The 7,068-nt window shown below is 35.9% G+C and overlaps 1 long non-coding RNA gene across 1 annotated transcript in view; it reads left to right on the forward strand.

The window, feature by feature from the left end:
• Positions 1 to 2,434: 2,434 nt before the first annotated feature.
• Positions 2,435 to 7,068, forward strand: part of LOC111083889 — a 7,579-nt gene continuing 2,945 nt past the window's right edge. Inside the window, exons 1-2 of the long non-coding RNA XR_002609295.1 lie at positions 2,435 to 2,510; positions 4,735 to 4,820. This is a non-coding gene — a long non-coding RNA (uncharacterized LOC111083889). The remainder of the gene's footprint in view (positions 2,511 to 4,734; positions 4,821 to 7,068) is intronic.

Genomic DNA, 7,068 nt, shown 5'->3' on the forward strand with positions numbered 1-7,068 from the left:
CAACTTTGATACCAGTGTTTACGGTATTTGTCCAACTTTGATACAAGTGTGTACAATATTTGTCCAACTTTGATACAAGTGTCTACAGTATTTGTCCAACTTTGATACCAGTGTCTACAGTATTTGTCCAACTTTGATACCAGTGTTTACAATATTTGTCCAACTTTGATACCAGTGTTTACAGTATTTGTCCAACTTTGATACAAGTGTGTACAATATTTGTCCAACTTTGATACCAGTGTTTACAGTATTAGTCCAAATTTGATACCAGTGTTTACAATATTTGTCCAACTTTGATACAAGTGTTTACAGTATTTGTCCAACTTTGATACCAGTGTTTACAATATTTGTCCAACTTTGATACAAGTGTTTACAATATTTGTCCAACTTTGATACAAGTGTTTACAATATTTGTCCAATTTTGATACGAGTGTTTACAGTATTTGTCCAACTTTGATACCAGTGTTTAGAGTATTTCATGTGTTCGTGATTATAGTTGTTTTATTATTTTGAAATTTATTATTATAATTGTGTAGGTACAATTACTTCATTTAATGATCAGACAGTGAATTGGGTAAATGTCTTAAAAATTGGAACAGCTTTTCGAAGCAATAAAATACTTATCATATTAATTTGAATTCACATTTAATGATTTTTTTATTTATTAGACACAGCTAAATAAGAGTTGTCTTTTACATGTAGTCATAGACACCTGCTCTGTGGGTGCAAACCTCCAAAATGTATTGATACTGCTGAGCACCCTAAAGTAAAAGATACACCCAGTACTTCCATTCATTTGGAAAAGTTGAGATTAATTCATATATTTAAAGTCACACAAGTAATATACTTTTTCATTTATAATTTATAACTGGCCTATTTAAAACTACTTATAAATGATTTCTTTACTTTAACCTTTGTTTTTGTAAGTTGAAACATCAGTGAGTGATGTCTTTTACTGTTTAGGGTGTTCTGCAAATTGAAGTTTTGGAAGCAAAGCAGCTACAAAAGTCAGATTTTGGTTTTGGCTCTTCTGATCCATATGCCATAGTAACAAGTAAGGCTATTTATGATTATCTTATTAATCTCAAGATGGTAGTTTTACACATTTCCAATTCATCTTTTGTGGTATCTGTCTGTGCTTGAAGAAGATTGTACTTGTGAGTAGAGGCATAGCCAGGTATGAATGTAAGTGGTATCTATCTGTACTGCAAACACTTCAAGAAGATTGTACTTGTGAGTAGGGGCATAGCCAGGTATGAACATAAGTGGTATCTATCTGTACTGCAAACACTTCAAGAAGATTGTACTTGTGAGTAGGGGCATGGCCAGGTATGAATGTAAATGGTATCTATCTGTACTGCAAATACTTCAAGAAGATTGTACTTGTGAGTAGGGGCATAGCCAGGTATGAACATAAGTGGTATCTATCTGTACTGCAAACACTTCAAGAAGATTGTACTTGTGAGTAGGGGCATGGCCAGGTATAAACGTAAGTGGTATGTATCTGTGCTGCAAACACTTCAAGAAGATTGTACTTGTGAGTAAGGGCATAGCCAGGTATGAATGTAAGTGGTATCTATCTGTGCTGCAAACACTTCAAGAAGATTGTACTTGTGAGTAGGGGCATAGCCAGGTATGAATGTAAGTGGTATGTATCTGTACTGCAAACACTTCAAGAACATTGAACTTGTGAGTAGGGGCATAGCCATGTATGAATGTAAGTGGTATCTATCTGTACTGCAAACACTTCAAGAAGATTGTACTTGTGAGTAGGGGCATAGCCAGGTATAAACGTAAGTGGTATGTATCTGTACTGAAAACACTTCAAGAAGATTGTACTTGTGAGTAGGGGCATAGCTAGGTATGAATGTAAGTGGTATGTATCTGTACTGCAAACACTTCAAGAATATTGTACTTGTGAGTAGGGGCATAGCTAGGTATGAATGTAAGTGATATCTATCTGTACTGCAAACACTTCAAGAACATTGAACTTGTGAGTAAGGGCATAGCCAGGTATAAAATTTTGGGGGAGGTTTAGAGTTGCAATGGATGGGCAGGAGATTTACAAGCCCTTACAGATACATTACAGGGAGCTTGAAAAACCTCTATGTAAGTAGCAGGGACCATCATGAAGGGTCTGGATGCTGAAAGGTTCGGCAGTGCTCCATTCATTGTGACTTGTGGCTACACCACTGCTTGTGAGGTGTTATACAATTAAATAATATTAAACTTTCCTCAATTTTTACTGAACATTGTCATTAACTAGTAACTTCAGCAAGACATAGTGTGTATATTTCTGTAGTAAGCTGATTTTAAAGATTTTTACTTGATTGTACTCTATAACTTCTTGATGAAATCACTCCGATTTAGCAGTAATTGAAATGGTGATGTTTGTTGAGTAATATCACAATAAATAGCACTTCCAAAATGTTCCAACAGTTGGAGACGAGGAGTTCAAAACAGCCATAATTACTGACAACATTAACCCTGTATGGAACTACAAGTGTGAGGTAATTATAAGGTACTTTTATTGTTTTTGAAAATAAGTTTGTTATATCTGTGAGTTAATCTTAATTGCATTATTAGAAATAAAGTCTTTTTGGAGAAAAGAAACATAATTTTCACTCCACTCCATTCATTCATCTCCCTGTTTTCTTATGTAGGTGATGTTTTTGTAGGGTTTTTTCACTGTCCCATTTTTACTGATGTCTTGTACTTATTCTGGTGTTCTTATGTTCATTTAATGAATTTGGATTGGATTCTATAACTAGTTTTAATACTTCAGTAAGATTAAAATAGATACCCCTTAAATACCAGTCCTTCACATGATTGAGTAAGATTAAAATAGATACCCCTTAAATACCAGTCCTTCACATGATTGAGTAAGATTAAAATAGATACCCCTTAAATACCAGTCCTTCACATGATTCAGTAAGATTAAAATAGATACCCCTTAAATACCAGTCCTTCACATGATTCAGTAAGATTAAAATAGATACCCCTTAAATACCAGTCCTTCACATGATTCAGTAAGATTAAAATAGATACCCATTAAATACCGGTCCTTCACATGATTCAGTAAGATTAAAATAGATACCCCTGAAATACCGGTCCTTCACATGATTCAGTAACATTAAAATAGATACCCATTAAATATGACCAGGACCATTATTCTGTGACATACTCACTTATTGTATTCTCATTCATCTGACAGAGATCTACACAATTGATCCCAAGGTACAGGACCATTATTCTGTCACATACTCACTTATTGTATTCTCATTTATCTGACAGAGACCTATACAATTGATCCCAAGGTACAGGACCATTATTCTGTCACATACTCACTTATTGTATTCTCATTCATCTGACAGAGACCTACACAATTGATCCCAAGGTACAGAACCACTATTCTGTTACATACTCACTTATTGTATTCTCATTCATCTGACAGAGACCTACACAGTTGATCCCTAGGTACAGGACCATTATTCTGTCACATACTCACTTATTGTATTCTCATTCATCTGACAGAGATCTACACAATTGATCCCAAGGTGCAGGACCATTATTCTGTCACATACTCACTTATTGTATTCTCATTCATCTGACAGAGACCTGCACAATTGATCCCAAGGTGCAGGACCATTATTCTGTCACATACTCACTTACTGTATTCTCATTCATCTGACAGAGACCTACACAATTGATCCCAAGGTACAGGACCATTATTCTGTCACATACTCACTTATTGTATTCTCATTCATCTAACAGAGACCTACACAATTGATCCCAAGGTACAGGACCATTATTTTGTCACATACTCACTTATTGTATTCTCATTCATCTGACAGAGACCTACACAATTGATCCCAAGGTATAGGACCATTATTCTGTCATATATTCACTTATTGTATTCTCATTGAGAATACCTACACAACTGACCTAGGACAGGGTTCATGGAGGTCCATAGACCTATTTCTAATAAACAAAAAGGCTCTCCACCCAGTTCTCCTACTACTAAATAAAAATGTCCCGATTTCCATTCTAATTTAGATGACATTAATGTCTTGATTGATTCCTTTTGTCCTGCGTGTCTCCTTACAGGTTCGAAACATTCCTCAGACTTACTGATGCTGTCACCCTTCATGTCATTCTTCCTTTTAGAAGAATGACAAGTTGTGTGATGGATGTGTTCATGGGGGTGTGACCAGCATGCACCCACCATGTCTGTGCCACTGGAGTCTGTTGCTATCCGTGTTCACATGGGTCATACTAACTTTTATTGTGACTGGGAGAGAATTATAACCAAATAGATCCTGATAATGTTATTGTACAGTTGCCATCTACTTTAGGAGACGTTAGTGAACACAATCCTCTCTGGAGTAGTGCCAATATTGATGGGAGGGGTCGTTCTGTGGAGCGTGTGTTCTCAGATCATAACCTTTCTCTCTTCAATACTGGTTCATGCACCTAGCCAGTCTTTTACTGCTATTAATCTGTCCATTTGTTCCCCTTTCCTACTTCCTTATTTTTTCCTGGAGGGTCGACAATGACCCACGGGGCAGTGATCACTTTCTCATCATTCTGAATGAGATTGGCCACATTTGATGCCACCCAACTTGTACCACAGTGGAAGCTGGAGTATTGTGTGTTTGTATTTTTGTGATAGTTAAAAGTTACTTACATTATTTACCAAACAGGAATTAAAATATTGTTTGTTTCCCTTTGAAGGCAATAGTCAACCAAGTTCAAGAGATGACATTAGATGTTGAAGTGATGGATAAAGACAAAACATCTAAAGATGATTTTCTTGGAAGGTTAGATAGTTAAAACGTTTGCTGTTTCTACTTTATTATAAGGTATATATTCTAAACTTTATTTTTGTGAAGATAATAAAGGTTTACTTCTTGATTGGAAAAAGATAAGTATTTGAACTATGTTTGATATTGCATGATCAACTACAGTGAAAACCCAATAGTACTATTAATTTCTTTTCATGGCAGTCACAACACAGATAGCCACATTTTGTAGCTTTATGTTTAACAAGAAAGTACATAAGGAGGAAATGTCAGAGAACCACACTAACAATAAAAAGACACTACACGGCTAACAATTTTCACTTCAACCTGAAGAAGGCCTCAGTATAAGCCAAAATAGTAAAATTCTTTCTGTCCACTCGCTTGAGGACAGTTTTAGTACACTTAAATAACATTGGAAGTATTAGTCAACTTGGCTAGCTGAAGTATCTTGATTTTAAGAAGCTCTTCTATAGAATTCCGTGAGAGATTTGTTAAAAAGTGTGAAATGTAAGTATATCACATGTTTTCTATCTACTTTAGTTATATAGAAATGTGTAATGTTTACTTGTTTGTTTTTTAGTTTCCATGCTGTAATGGTCACAAAATGTGGTCCAGAAAGTCCTTAAGATTACCTTTAGAACCGTTTTGTAGATTATCGCTATTTTACCTATTGCAGTAATATGTAGTATAGAGGATTGGCACTGTAATATCTTTTGCTGGAAAGTTGACTAAAGGTAACAGGTAACCAATGCTATGATGGAAAAAATGTCACAAGGCTACACTGTCAACTGTATAAAGAAAATGAGTTTACTTGTTGAATAGGGGCACGCCATCTTGACGATATCATCGAGTGAAGACATAGTTTAAGATTATTGTGTTTAGTTCTAAGAGAAAGAACACTGTGGAGCTAAACAAACTCTAGTAGAAATGTCTGTTATTTTATCTGTACAAGTACACACACAAGTGTACATGCACAAGTGTACTCTCAAGTATACACACAAGTGTACTCTCAAGTATACATACAAGTGTACTCTCAAGTACACACACAAGTGTACATGCAAGTACACACACACAAGTGTACATGCAAGTACACACACAAGTAGATACACAAGTACACACACAAGTAGATACACAAGTACACACACAAGTGTACTCTCAAGTACACACACAAGTGTACTCTCAAGTACACACACAAGTAGATATACAAGTACACACACAAGTAGATACACAAGTACATGCAAGTACATACACAAGTGTACTCTCAAGTACACACACAAGTGTACATGCACAAGTGTACTCTCAAGTACACACACAAGTGTACTCTCAAGTACACACACAAGTGTACTCTCAAGTATACACACAAGTGTACTCTCAAGTACACACACAAGTGTACTCTCAAGTACACACACAAGTGTACTCTCAAGTACACACACAAGTGTACATGCACAAGTGTACTCTCAAGTATACACACAAGTGTACTCTCAAGTACACGCACAAGTGTACTCTCAAGTACACGCACAAGTGTACTCTCAAGTACACGCACAAGTGTACTCTCAAGTACACATACAAGTGTACTCTCAAGTACAAACACAAGTGTACATGCACAAGTACATGCAAAGTACACACACAAGTGTACTCTCAAGTACACACACAAGTGTACACACAAGAACACACACAAGTGTACATGCAAGTACAAACAAGTACACACACAAGTAGATACACAAGTATACACACAAGTACATGCAAGTACACACACAAGTGTACACACAAGTACACACACAAGTGTACATGCAAAATGTACAAACACAAGTGTACACACAAGTACACACACAAGTGTACATGCAAGTACACACACAAGTGTACATGCAAAAAGTAGAAACACAAGTGTACACACAAGTACACACACAAGTGTACATGCAAAAAGTACAAACACAAGTGTACATGCAAGTACACACACAAGTACATGCAAAAGTACACACACAAGTACACACAGTATGTTTATTTGTTTATTTATTTACATTTACCCAGTTTCATTATTTCACACTCAAAGAAACACAATTAAGTTATCAGAACACTTCCCCCAAATCTGCTTGTTATTAGTGGGATAAGCTATCTGATGCTTGTTGGTGTTATTAGTGGGATTACCTATCTGATACTTGTTGGTGTTATTAGTGGGATAAGCTATCTGATACTTGTTGGTGTTATTAGTGGGATAAGCTATCTGATACTTGTTGGTGTTATTAGTGGGATAAGCTATCTGATACTT

Source organism: Limulus polyphemus, unplaced genomic scaffold, assembly GCF_000517525.1.
Source record: "Limulus polyphemus unplaced genomic scaffold, Limulus_polyphemus-2.1.2 Scaffold11927, whole genome shotgun sequence".
Lineage (NCBI taxonomy): Eukaryota > Metazoa > Arthropoda > Merostomata > Xiphosura > Limulidae > Limulus > Limulus polyphemus.